Here is a 20,532-nt window from a genome sequence, read left to right as displayed (position 1 = left end):
CATTTAAGCTTACAGTAAAGCTGCATGCCCTCGAGAAAAATTATGGCTGTAGTTTCCCCTTGCTTTCAGCCGTTTGCAGTACCAGCACAGCAAAGCTGTTTTTGTTAGTGTTGCAAGGCCAGATCAGTCAATCATCCAGACTGTTGCCCCCACAACTACTGAAAAGGCTGCTGCCCCTCTTCAGGAACCACACGTTTGTCTGGCCTCTCAACAGATACTCCTCCATTGTGGTTGAACCTACGGTACGGCTATCTGTATCAATGAGGCATGCAAGCCTTCCCACCAATGGCAAGGTCCATGGTTCATGGGGTTGGGGGGGAGGGAAAATTGAATGTGGAATAGTAAATTTAGATATTTCTGATCTCACCAGTACCCAGTGAATATGTTACAATGAAAATAATGACAAAAATTGATATGTGGTCATTTGTTTCTATCTGTTTTTTAATTGTAATGCGAGAATTAGGAGTTTAATGATATTTTGGATTTAATAAATGGACAAATTTTGGAAATAGGTCAAACTGAAGGGTGCACCTTTGTTCGATCTAGAAACAAATCAAAAGTGAAATTGATCCTAAAATAGAAAATACAATTAATAAATTTTAATCATTAATAGGCCCAAAGATAGCCAATGTAATTAAACTATTTATGAAAGAATTTAATGCTATTTTTTAAAGTAACTAAAGCTTATTATGCATTAAAGGTAGAAGACTTGCGAAAGTAAATGACCCAATTCGTACAGTGAAGAAACATTGTAATGAGTTATCAAATGTTGTTACAAAGTCTGAATACGCAAATATTCTGACACAATTCAGTAACTATGTCAGTACAAAAGACTTTGATGAACGAATAAAGCAGAATAATGAAGATGTTTCAACAAATTTGAAACAAAATTTAACAGGCAATCTGACACTATTTGATGATTACTTTGCCAAAAAAGGAAGTAGAAATACTTTTTACAGGTTACGTGAAATATATAATCCCAAACTAGAATGAGTTAAGTAATCTTCAAGATAAAGTATATGGTAGACAAATAATTGAATTTACATTGGTGACTGGATGCGAACTCTATGACTATGATTTCAGGCTTAAAAGAGTTATTGTTATTGATAAGAATATAAATAAAGACTTGAACTATCATGACTTTGACATCACTGTATGATGTAAACAAAGGCAATCGATCAATCATGGTACATAAACCAAATTTTCTGACTGTAAGAGTGAAAGATACAGTTTAAACCGTTCCTGTAGATGTAAAGTTAATTATAGTGGGTGAAATAATTTAAAATTTAATTAGTTTTTACTTATATAAATGGATAGTTACGATATAAATGGATAGTTACTCAGGTCTTCAGAGCCATCACATCTACTGTTTGAAGTGCAAAAAGTTTACTGAAACACATAATCCTCACGGAGTAACAACAAAAATTGGGTGACAGAGGGATGAAGGTCTTCGAACAGTGTGTAAAAAGAAGAAAAGTAAATTCATTAAAAAATTTATTAGGTGAAAAAGAAGGTGACAATTTACCACCCCTTTCTGTTCGTGAGGAAATCATTAATGAGATGCATAAAACAATGAGAAAAAATTTTACATGAAGAAATGTAATTTCTCTTAGTATTGATGATTTATGACAAGTCTAAATGGGGTCTGGATTAACAGGGGATACAAGTATTTACTGAACGTCATCGAAATCTTTTCTAAATTTGCGTTGGCTATTCCAGTTAAAGACATAACAGTTAAGAATGTAGTTGTGGCTTTTGAAAAAATATTCATTACTAAAGCGCCAAAAAACTTACAGACAGATAATGGTAAAGAATTCTATAATATGGATTGTAAGGGATTAATGAAGAAATACAACATCAATCATTATTCAACATTTAGAGAGATGAAAGCATCTGTTGTTGAATGATTTAACAGAAAACTTAAAGAAAAGATGTCAAAGAAATTTGACATACAAGGAAATCATAAATTTTTTAGACACAGTTCGAAGTTGCTTCAGCTGACACTGACTTAGTTAAGAATCTAATTAATGAATATAACAACACAAAATATTCGACTATAAAAATGAAGCCAATAGAAGTTAATGAAAAGAATTATAATGTAGGCATAATTGTGCCTAATGATAAGGCTAAATTTAAAAAAGGAGATAAAGTGAGAATTAGTTAACATAAAGGGCTTTTTGAAAAACGATACGCTGCTAACCAGTCAACAGAAAATTTTTAAACTGAACATGAGATTCCTTCTAATCCAACCACATATAAGTTGAAGGCTTTAAATTTCAAAGAAGTGAAACGAAATCTTTATGAACAAGAGCTACAGAAAACGAAATATCCAGATGTGCATCTCACTGAAAAAGTTTTGAGGAAGAAAGACAATCAAGTTTATGCTAAATGCTTAGGTTTCGATAATTTGCACAACAGTTGGATAAATAAAGATAATGTAATTTTATAAACTGTTGGCGATTAACCGATCTGCTGAGGACAAATAATTGACCTCTGAATTTTTGTCTTGAAGAAATTGTAACTGATGGCTACACTTCAAAACTATATAATTTTTAAAACACTATTAAAAATTTTGTCCACACAAATGGCTACACTAAGAATGTTTTCGAAATGAAGACACATCAACATTCATAAATCAATTAACTTATGGAAATGTGAATTATTTATACAATCTCAAAGGGGATGAAATCTGTATTGTTTATGAATACTTCAAAAAACTGCGATCAATTTTCCCAATCATCAACTTCGATTAAGTTTGGATTTTCATGCAACATGATAATAAACTTGCTTTCATGTTGCCTTCTTTTTGACCTGCAGTGGGTAAAAAATTACCCTTTGGAATTCCATACTATAATCCAGATTCTGAAATTCTATAGTGGACAAAGTGTCATTTTGATCTGCAAAAAGTATTTTGGATTTCATAACTAGCGAATAGAGACCAGATTTATTGGTAAATTTTGTTGACTTTTGTTGTATGTAAGCTTGTTGTTGGCATCCATTTATAATTAAAATTCTACAGCAGGAACAGTTAAAATTTCATCATAAATATTTCTTCTCTCGTCAGCCAATGGCACAACATTGGCTGAAATTCCATGGTTAATAAACCATAAAATGTCATTTGTGATCAAAACATCGTATTTATTAAACAAAGGAATCCAAATGTCATGAACCTAGGTTTAATTCATACTTCCTTTCTTGAATGAATTCGAAAATGTTCAGCTCTGAACTAGTGACAACTGCCATTAATAGAGAATGTTAGTAAAGTTTCAGGGGTGATGCTTCGCAACCGTGCAATTTTTGTAACAGACGTGGTTCAGAGCAAACATAGTTGTTTAAGATCTGCAGGGGGAGAGTATTCTCCATCCATAAAAGTTGGTGAATCGTCCAGAGAGACTGTCCAAAACAGTATGTGAGGGGAAGGAACGAATCTTGAGATAATGAATATTGTAAGCGACAGGTCAGTTAATAAGTAACTGTAATTTTAACTTCTTTATGTGTAATCGGTTCTTTACTGCTTTTCCATTGTTTTAGTTCTTCGAAGCAATTGCATATCTTTGTGTTGTTAATGTGATGTTTAACTTTTACTCGATCCAACAATTCTGATCTAGTTAAATTATTTTCATTTATGCAGTCATCATGAGCTTGATTTATTTTCTCTTTGTTATTCTGTATCAAATAATTCCTCTTCTTTGGGTGTTATACGGTCTAAAGAGTACATTTCCTCTAAGTGATTTTTAGTTAGGTCATTAATGTAATCGAAAGGCTCGTATATGTTTTTACCATAATCGCTAATTTAACAATCTCGAGCAGTAGTGAGTAATGTAAAACGAAGATTTCCTTGTTCTTTTTATCTCTGGAGTCGTCTAATAACTCGTGAATAATATTTTCTGTTTTATGAACGTCATATACTTTATCGTAAAGACAGATATAGAATTTATCTGGCTCATTGTGTGAAGAATTGAAATTCAATACTTTCGAATAGACAAATTCTCTGTTTTTCCAACTTCAAAGTTTTTGATTGAAGAGTACCTTTTTGAAGTTGCTATGTAAATATACCCTTTTTCTGTTTTTTGTTTGACTTTGTTGAAAAAAAATGTTACTCATTTTGAAATTTTTGATTCTTTTGTTTTCTTCTTTTAATTCTTTATCGTTTGACTCAATTGTGAGTCTGTTTTGAAAGGCGATGGCTAGTTGCTCCTTTTCTTTTATACTTTGTTGCCATTTATATTCGCTGAATTTTCGAGTTGAAGGAAGTACTTCATGAGTAACCCATCTTCTAAATTGCTTAGCTTCTTCCTTTTAAGATTTTAGAATTAAAGAATAAAGGCCAGATTCATTGATGTAAACTGAAGATTTTTCATTGCCTCTTAAGGGAGACTGGTGGTCAGCCTTTAAAATTTCATAATCATTTACATCATCAACATCTAAATTTTTACATATTGCTTTTTTGTATCGCTATATTATAAAATTTTGGCGACATCCTTAGCCCCAAACCAAGGTTTGTTTTCGTCATCAATAGTCTCAAACACTTGTTTATGGTTGTATGTAAGCTTGTTATTCATGAGGTGTACAATCGACTCCATTTATATAGAATGGAAATACATTAGTAAATTACAATTTATCTTTTCAGCAGCTGGTGTCATGGTCTGTTAATTATTTAGTGCCTGGAATTCCATCTGCAATTGCCTTAAGAGTGTGTTATTATAGATAACAATTTGCTTTTCATGGAATGTGTATTGTACTAAAAACTCATAAATGAAATAAAAAACACACAGTAGAAATACTAATGATAGAAGGAAAATTAAGGGCGTAAATACTATACTATAGAGTATTCAAATATTTGTAAAGAATGTAATAGAATGCTTAGAAGAAATGCATATAATAATAAAAAAAGAACGTTTTAAACAATTTATGTATAATTATAATAGCCCTTCGTTTTCACAAACAACAACAACAAGCGTTAAATAGAGAGCCACATTGCAAAAAATGTATTGGCTGTCAAGAAATTAAAGATCTTGGATGTTTTTTCTTAAGTCACACATCTAGGGACAAGCTCGCAAGTAGATGCAAGATTTGTCAAATAGAAAATAGGCAAAAAAGAAAATTTGTGTGTAAGTGTGGAAAAGAAATAGTTACAAACGATCTCAAAAAACTTTTACTGAAAAATAGACACATAAAAATAACTGAAAATGAAAATTCTCATTTTTTGCAAAACTAATGTTGTTTATTCCTTAATAAATGACTGAAGCCTGTGGAAAGTTCACAGTCGCTCAACTTCGTAATTATTGGAAGAGGAATAATTTACAAGTATACAGCAGATTTTTTAAAAGTTGATTTATTTACTTTATCGTTTCAAATAATTTGCCTCCCCCCAAAAGAACTCATGATAATTTGAGAGTAAAGGAGCTCAAAGCTAGATCTAAAAGTCTTGGGACTAGAGAACACAATACATTAAAGAAATCAAAGTTATCTAATGCCCTTCGATTACAAGAGTTTACATTTCATCCAGAAGTATTCCAAAAGACTAATAAAGACCAACGCATGTACCCAATATAAATTATTTTTACAAATTTGATCATGATATTATTGAAAAGCCTCACCCACCAAGAGAGGAAAAGTTAGTGAGGCTAGATCAAACTTACCCATTTAGTAGGAAGAAATTTGAGCAAGAAAAGGAGGCTGAGCCATCTAAAAAGCATTTATTTGCGATTAAAGAAATTAGATCGAGATTTAATGAAAAATTTAAAGCGTGGCCTATTGACTATAAAATTGTCTTTAACGATGCTAACATTGCCAAACTCGATACTGTTAGTGAGAAAACTGATTAATTAAAGAAAGCACTCAACTCCATGGAAGATGTAGCTAAAGGAGAAGTAATTTCAGGAAAGGAGATGAGTTGAAAATAACAATTAACAACCGATAAATGTTTTATCCAATTTCTACAGGTTATAATGCATCGAATAACACATGAGAGTCTTTTCAAGTCTTGTGCAGCATAATGAGAGATATCTTAACATCTGATGAGACTGCTGATATTGCAGATACACTGTTTAATATTCAGATGTTGGCAATTTCTAGAGGTAGTGGACATAAAAGACAATAAATCTGCCTGAAGACAAGAAGAATTAAAAATGATGGTAATGTGTGCTGTCCTAGAGAAGTAATTGTGGCTTTAACATACCATACAAATAATATTTTGGGAAGAGACTAACCTCAGCTGAAATTAAGAAAATCAGAGAAGGACATAAATACAAATTACAGAAATAGTAAATTGGCAAATTATATGTAAACATTTAGGTGAATACAATGAAAAAGGGTTTACTTTAGACGACATTAAAAATGTTGAAGAATTGTTGGATATCGAAATAAATGTTGTAGGAGCAGAAAATTTTGACTCCATTACCTATAGCAGTCCTGAGAAAGAAATACAGATTTATCTGTACAAAGATCACAAACATTTCGATGTAATCAACAGTATGACAGAGCTTTCTTGGAATATTCATATTTCTGGGATAGATGCAAGAAGATACAGCATACAAGTGTGAAGGATGCAAAAAGATTTGTTTGAGGTCAAAAGAACATAAATGTGGCTTTGAACTTTGTAGAAATTGTAAACAAGTAGTGGAAATTTGAAATCATGAATGTTATGTGCAACCTATATTGCAAAAAGGTGGTATCTGTGAAAGAAGATCTGATGACGATTTTATAGTTCAAGGTTGCCCAAATTGTAATAAAGAAGGTTGCTATGTTGATGGAAAATTCTAAGATTTATATATTTACTAGTGTTTCGAATGCAATTAAGTAGTGACTGGTAAAGAGTTTAAATGTTGTGAAAAAGGCTTCCCTAAGAAAGTGAATTGTACCTATACTGAGAGATACATGTGGTTTGATTATTAAGCAACTCAAGAAACTGGAACACACATTCCAAATCTCATAATTGTTCACAATTTTAAAGGTGATACTATTTATAAATTTAAGACACACGATGAATTCTGTAGGTGGATGATATCTGAAAAGAACAGTTATCACACATTCATAGCTCGCTATGCAAAAGGTTACGATTCCCAATTCATTTTGAAGTACTTTGTTGAAAATACAATAAGACCATATACCAACTACCCAGGAACTCAACTTATGTTATTGGAGATCAAACAGTTAGATATAAAAATTATAGACAGCAGTATCTTTATCCAAGGATTGCTCAGTGGTTTTCCAAAACTTTTGATTTGAAAGAACTGAAGAAAGGCTACTTCCCACATTTATTCAATACGCCAGAAAATGAAAACCACATAGGACCGATTCCTGATACTGAATATCACTGTGTTGACACTATGAAGCCAAAATATAGAGGAGCGTTTCTCAAATGGCAAAGCTCCAGAGTTAAAGAAAATTATACATTCTACATGAGGAAAGAAATTAACGAGCAGACTAATTCTGATGTAGATATATGGAGAAGAGGCTATTTGGAACTAAGAAAACAATTTCTATAGATATCTAACATTGATCCATTCTGTTATTTAACCATGGCTGGAGTTTGAATGGCTGTTTACAGATCTAAATATTTACCGAAAACTACAATTGCTGTATTGGATAAAGAACAGAAAGAGAATTATAGTAAAGAATTCATATCTTGGTTAAACAGTGAAAACATTCAACATGCTCATAATGGTGGCGAAGTAAGAATAGCAGGTGCAAAAGTAGATGGGTTTGATAAAGAAACTAATACTGTTTATCAATACCATGGGTATTTTTGGCACAGATGTATAAAATGTTTCAAAAGTGAGACATTAACAATAAAAATAAGGAAACGTTGGATGACCTTTACCAAAAGACTTTGAGAAGAAGCACAGAAATACGAAATGCTGGATACAATCTGGTGTAGCAATGTGATTGGCTGAACTCAGCAGAGTATAATAGGCTTAAGATATTAAAGCAGTTGCCTGAAACTGTTGAACCGTTGAATCCAAGAGATGCTTTTTATGGTAGGTGCACAAATCCAATAAAATTAAGAACTAAAGCAGATGGTGTTAGCTCAAAAATAAAATATATTGACGTATGTAGTCTTTATTCTACTGTACAGTTTCATGACTTTTATCCTGAACAACATCCAAGAAAAATATGTAGGCCGAAATATTATTCTAAAATTGGTATCATTTAATAAAATGTAAAGTATTGGCTCCTAGAGGATTGTATCACCCTGTTTTGCCTGTACGTATGCAGATTGATAAAAATGAAAAACTGTTGTTTCTTTGTGTGTCAAATGTGCTCAAGAAAAAGTAGATAAGTGCAATCACAGTGGTGATGAAACAAGTTTTATTGGAACTTGGACGAAATGAAGTAAAGAAAGCTGTAGAAGAAGGATATGGAATTTTAAATGTGTGTGAAGTTTTGGATTTTAAAAATAAAAGCAATATGCTGTTTAAAAATTAAGTGAAATATTTTCTGAAGATAAAATTAGAGACCAGTGCACTTAATTTTGAAAGTAATGAAGAGTGTATCAAAACAGTTAAAGAGAAGATGGATATTGACTTAGCTCATGACAGGATAAAGGAAAATCCAGGAAAACGGGCTGTTGCTTGATACATCTTATTTGTTATATGGGAAATTTGGACAAAGACAAAATATGAGTCAAACAGAATATGTAAAATTTTACAGCACTTTTATGAGATACTGCTGGATGACTGATGAGATAACTTAGATATCAATTTTATTACAAGCAGATGGTTCAGATGTAATATAATTTCAAGGATTATTATGTTGAAAATAATGCAACCACAAATATTTTTTAGTTGCATTCACTATCAAATGCAAGATTCAGATTATATGATACGTCAGATAAAGTAGGAGAATATTTCATATATTTTTATACCGAATTTATAGTATATATTGATGATGGTGAAATTACTGTGGAAACATTCTGCATGTTAGGTGAATGGACTAATGAATTGGGAAATAGCTGGTTTATAGACTGGGCATCACCAGGCCCAAAAAGTTACATTTATGAGAAAAAAGATAAAAAGACAGTGGGAAATGTAAAGGGCTTCACTCTAAATTACAAGAATATTCAAAAGTTGAATGGTGAATCGATGATACGGCTAGTAGAAAGTGAAGTGAAACAAATGATACTGGTAGAGTTCAATAAGATAACCAGAGATGTTAATACTATAAATCGGGTCAAGAAACAAGTAAAGAAAGAATTTTCATTTCAGTATGATAAAAGAGTGTTTCCAGAAAATGTTGATACTGTGCCATAGAGTTACTGAAGCTCCTCTAATGAAAAAATAAAATTAATACCATGTATAAAGTAGTTAGTGCATTTTGTTGTATTCTGTGCTATCTAACTTTTTGGTTATAGTGTGAGAAACTTTTAAAAGTAATGAATAAACTTTCAAATATTTTTGTAGTTTTTTAAGGAAATTATTAATTGGTAAATTGGAATCCACTACTTGCTTTACAGTCATAAAAAAGAGAGAGTAGGAGTTTTCTGTTTCCTCCCATATTTCCATATCAGTTTTCTCACAGCTATCAAAGTTCTTTTCGTATTCTTCTCCATAAAGTCTCTGTAATACACTAACACATTCAGTATGATTCTGACTTCTCAAGTGTTCTGTAATTAATGATGGTTTAAAATATTTTTTTGCATGTATTGCACTCAACTTGTTTCTCTCTTCGATTATTACTTCTCTCAACAAAGATGTCAAATGTAAATTCATCCCACACATTAGTCATATTTATAAAGATTAAAAATTTAAAAGCTTATTAAAATTTTGTTCAACATAAATGGACACTCTATTGAAGAAGCTCAATAATGCAAGCAAGTCTAGTTTGTTTAAAAAGATTAGCGAGCTAAAAGTAAATTAATTGTATTTACATTATGGCAGTGAATATTTCAAAACTACATATAGGGAGAAAATTTGTAAGGAACTGGATGGAAAATTCAAAGTTATTTTACCAAACAGATACAACACATAATTAGTGGTTGGGACTTTCAATATTTTGTAGAAGGTAACATTTGGCTAAAATATAAAGGAATGAAGAAGCTTAAAAACAATGACAACGAATTTCATGATCTGGAGTTCGTTGTGTGACTTTTGGGTGTGTTGGTTTGCACACTCATGTGATCCCTTTATAAAAATGAAATGATAATTAAATAGACACCCTAGCTGCAAGCAGGCGTTGATACACTTCATTGGGGACATGTTGAAAATGTGTGCCCCGACCGGGACTCGAACCCAGGATCTCCTGCTTACATGGCAGACGCTCTATCCATCTGAGCCACCACGGGCACAGAGGATAGTGCGTCTGCAGGGACTTATCCCTTGCACGCTCCCTTTATAAAAAAATGTTAGTCTGTAAATGGCTTGTGTGCTCAACCTATCTGTTTCTAAAAAAAAGAAAAAATGTCGGTATATAATCTGCGAGTGCCCCAAGTGACCCATTTACTACTCTACTATTTGAGACTAATGTGTGAAAGAATCGACGTTTTTATCAAATACTTGATTTGTGATCACTGGTAAAGATTATCAATCGGACAATGTTGTTTTCAATATTTTTGCGCAGAAAGTAAGACCTTTACCAAAGCACTAATTTCAGCTCTAGATACAGTTTTATCTTATTTCCATGACAATATTGTTGTATGACGCCACTGAAAATGCAAAAATCACTTCGCATTAGGCGCTCCTTCCTCTGGAGGGGAAGTGGCGTTGTAATCAGGTGCCTACACTCACATTTTTTGTAAATATTAATAGGGGACCCTCCAAGCCCACACTTGCATGTGACCATTCAAAAAGATCTGCTGTCACCTCAGCTTTGGTTAGTATCTAACAAGAAGTACGCCAAAAGTGCACTGGTTTAGTTTCGACTGGCTTGTTAACCATTTGTAACTTCCGGGAAGTGTTACAAGTGGTGAATTTTCAGTAAAACCTACACATTTGTCATGTTAAAATTTGCTTCTTTTGCCAAAACATGGCGGTGTTTACAGTCTCATGTCACTAACATGATGTGCAGACGCAGTTGCGACAGAATTCTGAAAGAGTGGTTTATTTAAATATTTCAGTCTGGCTTTATCGCTGGCGCGGCGTGATCGCAAATGAGTGTGCAACGTGAGATCAGTTTTCTCGAGATTGGTGGCAGATAGGGACCTCCACCCAACTCTAAAAAAATTCAGTATGTTAACTAAATACCATATGCAGCAGCATATTATGTAATACCCACAAACGCAAAATCATAGTGACCCCTATTTTTCATTGCAAACTTTTTAGAATTTCGCGCAGTGTCTTACTTCCTCGTAAATATCACAATTATTCTTACCATTAACGAAATGATGGGCACATCATCATGATGTATAAACCTAAAATAAACCTAAAAGTGAAACGCAGATGAAATTTTTTACTGAATAATTTTTGTAAAATCGGTTGAGAAAGATACTAGCGCGTGCGGCTTGATTATATCATCGCTGACCGGCCGAAGGGCATCAGACTGTGTTGGCCTCCCCTTCTGAACAATAGAATGAATTCTCCCAGCGCTTTGAACAAAACTTAGTCACTGCACATCAGCTACCGTATCCTGCACTGACATCTGGTAGCAGTTAAGATGTAACCGGTCTGGGTAACAAGTCAAACGCAGCTTAAATAGCACATTTGGCTATGCCATTTTGTAGTGCTACAACTCTACGGCAGAGTTCGTCAGTCGCAGTGGCTGGCATACAAGTCTCTCGGCGTGACAAATCTGGAGAATGTGCTGGCCAGGGAAACAATATTTTCTATCTTCTTTCTTTTCAGTCTGTTCCTGTTTTTTCGTCAGTGGTTCTGTGCAGATGTCGCTTAAGTTCTGTAAAATTCATTTGTGAGTATCTCGGTCAATTTTTACCAGGGGCCTTCAGTAAGTAATGTAACACCTTTATTTTCTCGGTCAATTTCGATTTAAAAAAAGTGTGGGGTATATCGTCGAATATTTCCACTTGGGCTCCTAAAGTTTCATGAAGTTTCATCAAGTGGTGGCGATATATGTGGCCTTCAAAATGGTGTTTGTAAAGAAGATACGTTTGTAACAGAGAGCTATTACTGAGTTTCTTTTAGCGGACAACTAGATCATTGTATATATTCGTAGGTGCTTACAGAATGTCTACGGAGACCTGGTGGTGAACAAAAGCACGGTGAGTCGTTGGACAAGGCGTCTGTCGTCATGGCAATAAGGTCGCGCAGACCTGTCCAATCTCCCGGACACAGATAAGACTCCAGCAGTGTTGGAACATACGTACACCCTCATCCGAGGTGATCGACGGATCACAATGAAACACCTCGTTGCACAACTGGACGTCGGTAGTGCTGACTCACTTGTCTACTAGTTGGTGTACTCAAAGGTGTGTGCCCTCTTGAGTTCCTCGCCGTGTAAAACACCATAAAGAGCAACGAAGGACCATCTGTGCGGAGTTTTTTTTATGGAACATTGTCACAGGCGATGGAATATTGGTTCATCACTTCGAACCGGAAATAAAACGGCGATCGATGGTGTGGTATCATATCACCTCTCCGCGGAAGAAAAAGTTCAAAGCGGCGCTCTCAGCCAGTAAAGTCGTGGCAACTGTCTTCTGGGATCCTGAAGGGTCTATTCTGTTTGATTTCGTCCATCATGCCGCAACAGTCAACTCTGAAGTGTATTGTGCTGCCCGCAGTAAATTGAAGAAACGACTTTAGATTATTCACCGCCGCAAAAAAGCATGGCAACCTCTCCGTCTCGACGGCATTGCAAGGGCTCACACAAGTCTGCGTCACGACAGGAGCTCACAAAACTTCATTGGACTCTTCTTCGTCATGGACACTACAGCCCTGACGTAGCACCTTTTTGGCCCAGTGAAGGATGCGCTTTACGGGAATCAGTATGTGGATGACAAGGAGATTATTGATTTTGGGGAATAATATGGTGTATTGGAATCCTGAAAAAAGAAAACCAATGTGCTTTCAAAAAAATTTGTTGGATTAATTATTGAATGCCCCTTGTATATTACAGACGATGGCCAGTGTTCTGACCGAACGCACTAAACTGCAGTGCCAGTAAGGGCAATAGTCGACCACCCACTGTATCGTATTGCGTCAGGACAGCAGGACACCATGAAATCTTCCGTTATCCTGTTGAAAGTAACGTCTCAAAGACCTCGAAGATAGGACGCAGCAACCAACCTTAATATGTAGAACTGTAACACCTGCTGCCTAAATTTATAGATATCCCTACCAGAAGTAGTTGTATTGTGTAACCAGTGCCAATGCATACTATCACACCAGATGACGGTCCCATATGGCGACGTCATATGCTGTCTGCTGCCCTAATCTGTATCGTTCATACTGATCGGTGTAGTAGGTTGGTCTCGTTAGTGACGTCATTTTCAGTTCTTTACCCAAATATCCTATTTCGTAAGCTTCTGAGACCCGTTACCGAACGGTCCTCCCACCGACCTTACGACAATTGTACTGAGAGGTTTTGGATTTCGGTGTGGCCCTGTCGATCGGTGAGCTGTGGTTTATGTACACCTATAATTTGCTATTTTAAACATATTTAGCGGTTTTAGATTTGGATTTAGTGATTGTGTTACTAAAGAATCAGTAGAGGACGCATCCACTTGGAAAGTGAGTTCACAGTGGACTATTTTCCTTTGTTAGAAATATGGTTAGGTTAGGTTGTTACTGTGAATGATTATATCCAAAAAACGTTTTCGGCCAATATTCTCTCAAATCCGTGTTATTTTTATGCATATAAGAGTTTAAAGATCATTAAATATCAAGACATCGGGTCTACTTACGTATATTACATGAGTGTGAACTGACGTTACTTGCGATTTTGTGTACTTTATCCCACAAATGGTTTAGTTAACAACTATCGAAACGTGTTTACAACTCTCAAGTAACAATGGAAAGCAATTATGTGAAGCTTGATATTGGAAACGTTCCAAACTATCACGCATTTATGACTTACGCAGCACCGTTTGGCAACGAAGTCAGCCAGCGCTCCTACGGCTCCGTTGTTTGGCGTGGCCAAGTGGTTAGCGGGAAAGCGACACGGAGGATACTAATTCTTTTTTTTCCTCTTCATATATGGAGCACATTCTGAGACACTGTCATCCGTGTAAGTTAAGATTTTTCTGCAATATCCGTTATTACTTACATGTAAGAGCGCACTTCCTCAGTAATGATTTCGTGATTTCTGTGTGTTTAAAAAACGAAATATGAAATTGCTGAAGATGAAATTGCTGTGAGTGAAACAACCGACAGTGACATTTATATTTTTTATTGTCAGAAATAATTCACTATTTTTTTCGGAAATGTAGCGATTTCCGAGTATACAGTTGGGCAGGAATCTAAGAGCACAACTTAAATTACTGGGGATGTAATTAGCAGCACTCATCTTCATAATCTTGCTTGTCACAAGTATTTATCTGCGATCGAATCCTCAACAGCAGTAGACAGAGATGAAAGATCTCCGCGGTAATATTTTTAGGCTGTAGAACCATATACGAAACATTGTCATTAATGAGATGCATGCTATAAACTTCGACGAATGCAGGAGCTCTCGAAAATGCGTTCTTTCAGTTTTGTTTTTAAGACCCAAATCGTTGATGTATCATACAGCGAAGTTGGCTACTTAATCATTTGAATCTCTAAGAGCGAGTTACAACCACATTCTGGTTATCTTCTTATTCTTTGAATCTCTCAGAATCAATTTTTCGTGTGTTTTTATAGATGTAGTAGTACAATGTGGTACCACACACTATTCCTAACTCATTTTCTGAAACGTAAAATCCAAAACACCATGTCAGTGTGAATGAGAATAAGATGACATAATGCGGCATTTACGACAACCTGCAGAATACAGTCATATACGCTATCGTTATTATGCATGCATGGAAACATGCGGTCAGGGAAACTGTAAAAATTTCTATGCATTTCAGCTGAGAATCATGGAAATGCGTATACTGCGCCTGATACTGTTAAGGAGGAGGCAAGGGTGAAGGCGGGCACGTCAGCTCGATGGAACGCGGCGTCATGCGTTATGGCAACGTAAACGCAATTTTCGGTACTTCGAAGAATAGCGCGCCTTTGTCGTCTGCTAGCCGCTTTATGTTCGTGGCGCTGTGCGTGCTGCAGTGCGCATGCGCGGATCTGCGGCCGCTTGCATTTGATTAGCTTGAGTGACGCGAACTGACAACAGCGCTTCGATTCTATAGACCCGAACGGTATCGCTTCCGAAATGCATACTGAATAATGCAGGGGCTCTAATTCGAGTATGCAACCGTTCGGTGCTCTTGAGTACCGAAACGATCGGGACAATGGCGAAAAGATACAGGATAGGCATCCTGGCAGCGTTCGTTCTCTCCCAAGCCACCACTGACAGATGTGTCCACCGTGGTGCTTTACGCAGCCTTGTGTCGTGTCACTACTGTGCACAGTGTTGTCGGCGGGCACACCGCGTCAGACCGACCTCAGTAGTGGTCAGACAACGTGTCACTTCCCACCCACCTACATCTCATGTATCCACCACGAGGAGAAAATTCGAGAAATTAGTGCCAATACAGAGGCTTACCGACAATCATTCTTCTCACGCACTACTCGTGAGTGGAGCAGGGTTGGAGGGACCAGATAGTGATACCGAAAGTACCCTCCACCCCACACCGTTAGGTGGATTGCAGAACATGATGTAGATGTAGAATACAGTCCATGGTGCTTCAGACATAGTAGCGCTGTCTGCTCGTATACTTGTCTTGCTGCAGACTGATGATATTGAGCCAACAAGATGATGATGATCAACTCAGACTAGGTCTGATTTTCAAAAGAGTAAGCGAATATTCTGGCTGCATGCCTATCGTTTGCCTAGAATATAGCTATCAGAAATGAACCTACAAATTCTGATTATGTTTTCACATCATCTGGATTGTATTTATGAACAAATAAAAATATGCGCCGGATCAGGACTCGAACCAGAATTTCTCTTGTCACGGGGATCGCCTTACCATTTTTCACCACTTTCCTATTGTTTTACAGTAAAACTGTTCTTTTTCTTCCTGTTTTTACAAAATAATGAAAATGCACCACAACAGAACAAAAAAAAAAATGGCTCTGAGCGCTATGGGACTTAACTTCTGAGGTCATCAGTCCCCTAGAACTTAGAACTACTTAAACCTAACTAACCTAAGGACATCACACACATCCATGCCCGAGGCAGGATTCGAACCTGCGACTGTAGCGGCCGCGTGGTTCCTGACTGTAGCGCCCAGAACCGCTCGGCCACTTCGGCCGGCCCACAACAGAACAAAAATTGAATTTTTTATGTTTTTCTAAAATTTTTTTTTTCGCAAAACTTCTCATTTGTAGTAGAAGGAATGTCTTAAAGATTCACATCGATGTGCTGTTAGTATCATTCACAAACAAAATGGCATCAGCACGCCGCCAACTTGGGGGTAGACGCCGTCAGAATTATACGTCAATCAGGAGTGTTCTTGGCACGTCTTATCGAAAAATATCGAAGAATATTCCAGTTTCTGGTACACTGATCCAAGTCTTGCTATTACATACTCACTCTGAAATCACCTTCTCATACCTGGACAACCCCCGTTGCGGGGGGAGGGGGTCCAAGAAGGTACTACCCAAAAAGTTAGTGTAGTATTGATAGAATCTCGGATTGTCCATGGTAAAGGTAATGTAGTATTGCAGGAATGACCACAAATCGAGAAGGCTCTAATCTCCGTCATGAAACAAGTAAGAGGTTGGTAGGCCTTTTATCCACTTTACTGCATTAGTTTTTGTACGTGGGATATAGGTCTCTTGTGAGAATAGAAGTGACATCCGTGCAATAGTATGGATAGCGACATGTAGAAAAAAAGGCAATCGTTTCCTGTATCAGCTGCCACGCCTCTACAGAAGATCTACAAATCAGTGGATGTTCACCCGTGTCAAGCGTGTAACACTCGGGGCCGCAACTTCGGCTATCCGAGGACGCTTCCAGGAGCGGCCCTAATCTCCACTTGTCCTGGTGTCTACTCTCCTTTGTGCTTGCGCTACATTACCGAGATTCCTGCAAAAGGTGAGAGACTGCTTTCTCCCATCGTTGCTTTGCTGTGTCATGAAGTACTGCAGTTCACTGCACTGCACTGCAATACAGCTATCGCAAATAACGACTTCGTGTCAGCAACTGAAAACGTCGCTCGTCTGACGGAAGTTGCTGACAAAGTAGTTGGATAGTTTTCGTTCGACAAAACATGTGACAAACCTCAGTAGACAATGACAAAAGCCACTCAAGAAATTTAAAATTAATCTTAGGTGATCCGTACGAATGGGCTAGAACAGAGAGGAGTCAACATACAGATATTAAAATGGGACAGGGCCACCATATTTTGACAGTTTGGATGTGCCGCGTCGTAAGTCCTTCCTCTGTGTGAACCTCTTTCTCTTGGATTCGTTCTTACAGCGAATATGCTCAATTATTTCTTAGATATTTCCTGATCTCTGGCTTCCCCTACAATTTTTGCACTCCGCGGTTCCTTCTTGCGCCACGGAGGGTATTTGTTCATATCTTAATACAATTCCTATCAACCTGTTCCTTATTCTCGTCAATGTTTTCCATAGATCCCTTACCTCGCCGATTAATCGGAGAACCTAACTACTTTTTATCTAATCATATCCATTGATTTTCATCAACTTTCCGTAACGCCATATCTCAAACGCTTCATATCCCTTATTTTCTGTTTTTCTCCATTCGTATTCCAATAAACTCTTGAGTCTTTCTAAATTAAAGCACGATTTCCAGCTCACACACGCAAGAATACATCAGTTCGCTCTTACAGATATGACACTCTCAACACCCAGTCCAATTCGTTTGCTTCCACAGCACAGCTTTAGACAGGTGTTTCCAAACTTTTCCTCTGACGGAACACTTTTGAGTCCTGTTACTGTGATGGAACAGCTTGTTTATTTTTATGATTAATAAGTTTAAAGAAAAATACTTAAATTTTGAATCATAACTAGTAACACAGAAATCGTAATAAAATTTTGAAAATTACTTGCTATCGTCAGAATGTCGGAAAAATTACAGCGTTATTAATAATTTTTCGTGAAGTACTTACTCATTTTCCTTGGAACACCATACCTCTGGAGAACATAGTTTAGGAACCCTGCTTTACATGAACGAGCAGTACTTCGCCAGTGCATAAACATCTTAGTAACGAGAGATATGGCGCCATAATTAGCACACTAGATTCGCATTTCGGCAGGATAGCGGTTCATGTCGCCGTTCGGCCATCCAGATTTACGTTTTCCTTGATTTCCTTCATTCGTTCCAGGCAAATGTCTGGACGGTTCCTATGAAAAGGGCAAGGTAAATTTTCTTCCCCGTCCTTCCGTCGTGCGAGCATGTGTACAGTCTAGAATGATTACGCAGTCTACAGAACGTTAAACTCTAATCGTCCTTTTTTTTTCTTAACATCTTAGCGACTTATGGAAGGTGTTGTTCTTACAGGATGCAGCGCCGGCCAAGACTATGAAAACAAATCATATATCGAAAACAAATACTCGTTGAGAGAGGGGCATTCTGTCCTGTACAGGGTGTCCCTAGAGGAATTGTCAACATTTTGGGATATGACTGAAATGATCATTTCGAGCAAAAAACTTCATGTGGATATACATCCTGGTTAGAAAGTTTTCCGAGAGAGATCACATTCAATATACATTGTCATTTATTTTCTGTTTTGTTCAGTATATTGTCAAAATTATGTAGCAACCATCACAGCATGCGTTTTACAAACTGTCAATTGAAAAATACGTGCTTTTAACATATTCACCTCTAAACATTCTCGCGCATGTCACGTTAGAGCTGTTGTACATTTCACAATAAATGTTGGAATATCCCGCCGTCAGCTTCAATACACTGGGAGAACTTGGTGTGCTGTTCGTCTGAGTGCAACAGCGTCCCACGATGCGACCAAGCAGTTTCGTTTCTACACCTCACACTTCATTCGCCCCTTAAAGAAAAATCTTATGGTGTAAGGTCTGGTGACCTCGATGGCCACTCAACTGCACTGACATGACCAATCCAGCAATTACAGTGAGACACATATGTGCACTCCACTTACTCGGAAACAAACGCATTAAATGTGTTCGATTTTGGGAACCATCCAGAAGGTGCATGCGTCCATGTGAAGTTTATTGCTTCAGATGAACCTTGTGTATCATATTGTGTAAACCAGGTACCTAGAAACTACGGAGAGGCTTCGTCCCGGCCGTAGCCCTCAGTGGTTTACAACCCCACAACAGGCTACAGCAGTCCACCCACTCCACCGCCGCCTCACACCGAACCCAGAGTTATTGTGCGGTTCGGCACCCAGTGTACACCCCTTCCCCTCCTTCCCAGGTACATCTCATACCAGACGAGTGTGACCCCAAATGTTTGCACCGTAGAGTAATTATGGTGTACGCGTACTTGGAGGCAATGTTTGCGCTGCAATAGCCGATACAGTGTCACTGAGGCGGAATAAGGGGACCCAGCCCGCATTCGCCGAGGCAGATGGAAAACCGCCTTAAAAACCATCCGCAGGAAGAGCGCGTTAGACCGCGCGGCTAACCGGGCGGGCTAGATGAACCTTCCTGTCATATCCCTGAATACTGACCATTCTTTCTGGGACGTTTTGTATAAGCCATCTGTCTGTTGACCTTTGAGGAGGTGCTCAGATGTAGTTACCACTCACTCTTATACGTACTGCAGACATGCTTCCAAAATAATCACGAACTCGTCAGCATACAAGTGATTTCCATCGAAATTGTTCGCAAATGTGCGACATACGGTCCTGTAAAATGTAAACATTGTGTGGAATACAGCTATTCTCTGTTACAGGACAATGTTTCCAAAAACTGCTTGTCACCTAACTAGAAAACTCACTGTTTAAAACAGATTACCAAGTCAATCCGGATTGCAACTGTTGCATGAAGGTATGCATATAACTGAAACAAACACCAGTGATTATGTACGCGTTTAAAAAGTACTTCTTCATTTCATTTCCGTGCAGTGGTGAAAACTGTGTGTAATATTCCTGTCAGCTGAGGCTGTTGGCTGACTGAGAACGTGAAGGCACGGGAACAGAATAGCAAGCGGGTCGTAAAACTGATTTTCGCTGAAAGACAGAGTCTCTGCAGGGTATGTGCTGAGTGACTTGTACGGTATGGGACAAAGTTCAGCAAACTGATTACCGTTGATTGATGTGTAAGTTTTGTAACGGAGCTCAGAATTGGCTGACAAATACTATTTTTGTAGCAGGGATGAGAACTCGCGAGTGTCTACATGCAGCAGCTATTATTGGCCAAAATGCGAAACCTTTCTCATAGTGAGAGAGAGTTTCTGCTTCCTGCCCCACTATAAGAGAGAAATGCGTGTTAATGATGAATCACAGCCGATTCTAAAGACGATGGAGGTTGCTAATTTTTGTGAGTTTTTCATTGGATGAATTCGGAAGGTCCACAGTCATTGGCTAACAAGAATCTGGTGCTGGCAGAACCA

At 37.2% G+C, this 20,532-nt stretch overlaps 1 non-coding gene across 1 annotated transcript; it reads right to left on the bottom strand.

Moving 5' to 3' along the window:
* Positions 1-10,211: 10,211 nt before the first annotated feature.
* Positions 10,212-10,286, bottom strand: Trnat-ugu (transfer RNA threonine (anticodon UGU)). Its single transcript has one exon. It is a non-coding gene; the product is annotated as a tRNA-Thr (tRNA).
* Positions 10,287-20,532: the final 10,246 nt, after the last annotated feature.

Source organism: Schistocerca serialis, chromosome 1 (assembly GCF_023864345.2).
Source record: "Schistocerca serialis cubense isolate TAMUIC-IGC-003099 chromosome 1, iqSchSeri2.2, whole genome shotgun sequence".
In the NCBI taxonomy this organism is placed as follows: Eukaryota; Metazoa; Arthropoda; class Insecta; order Orthoptera; family Acrididae; genus Schistocerca; species Schistocerca serialis.
Note: the sequence above shows the minus strand (reverse complement) of the source record. Positions and strands in the feature narration are given on the sequence as shown.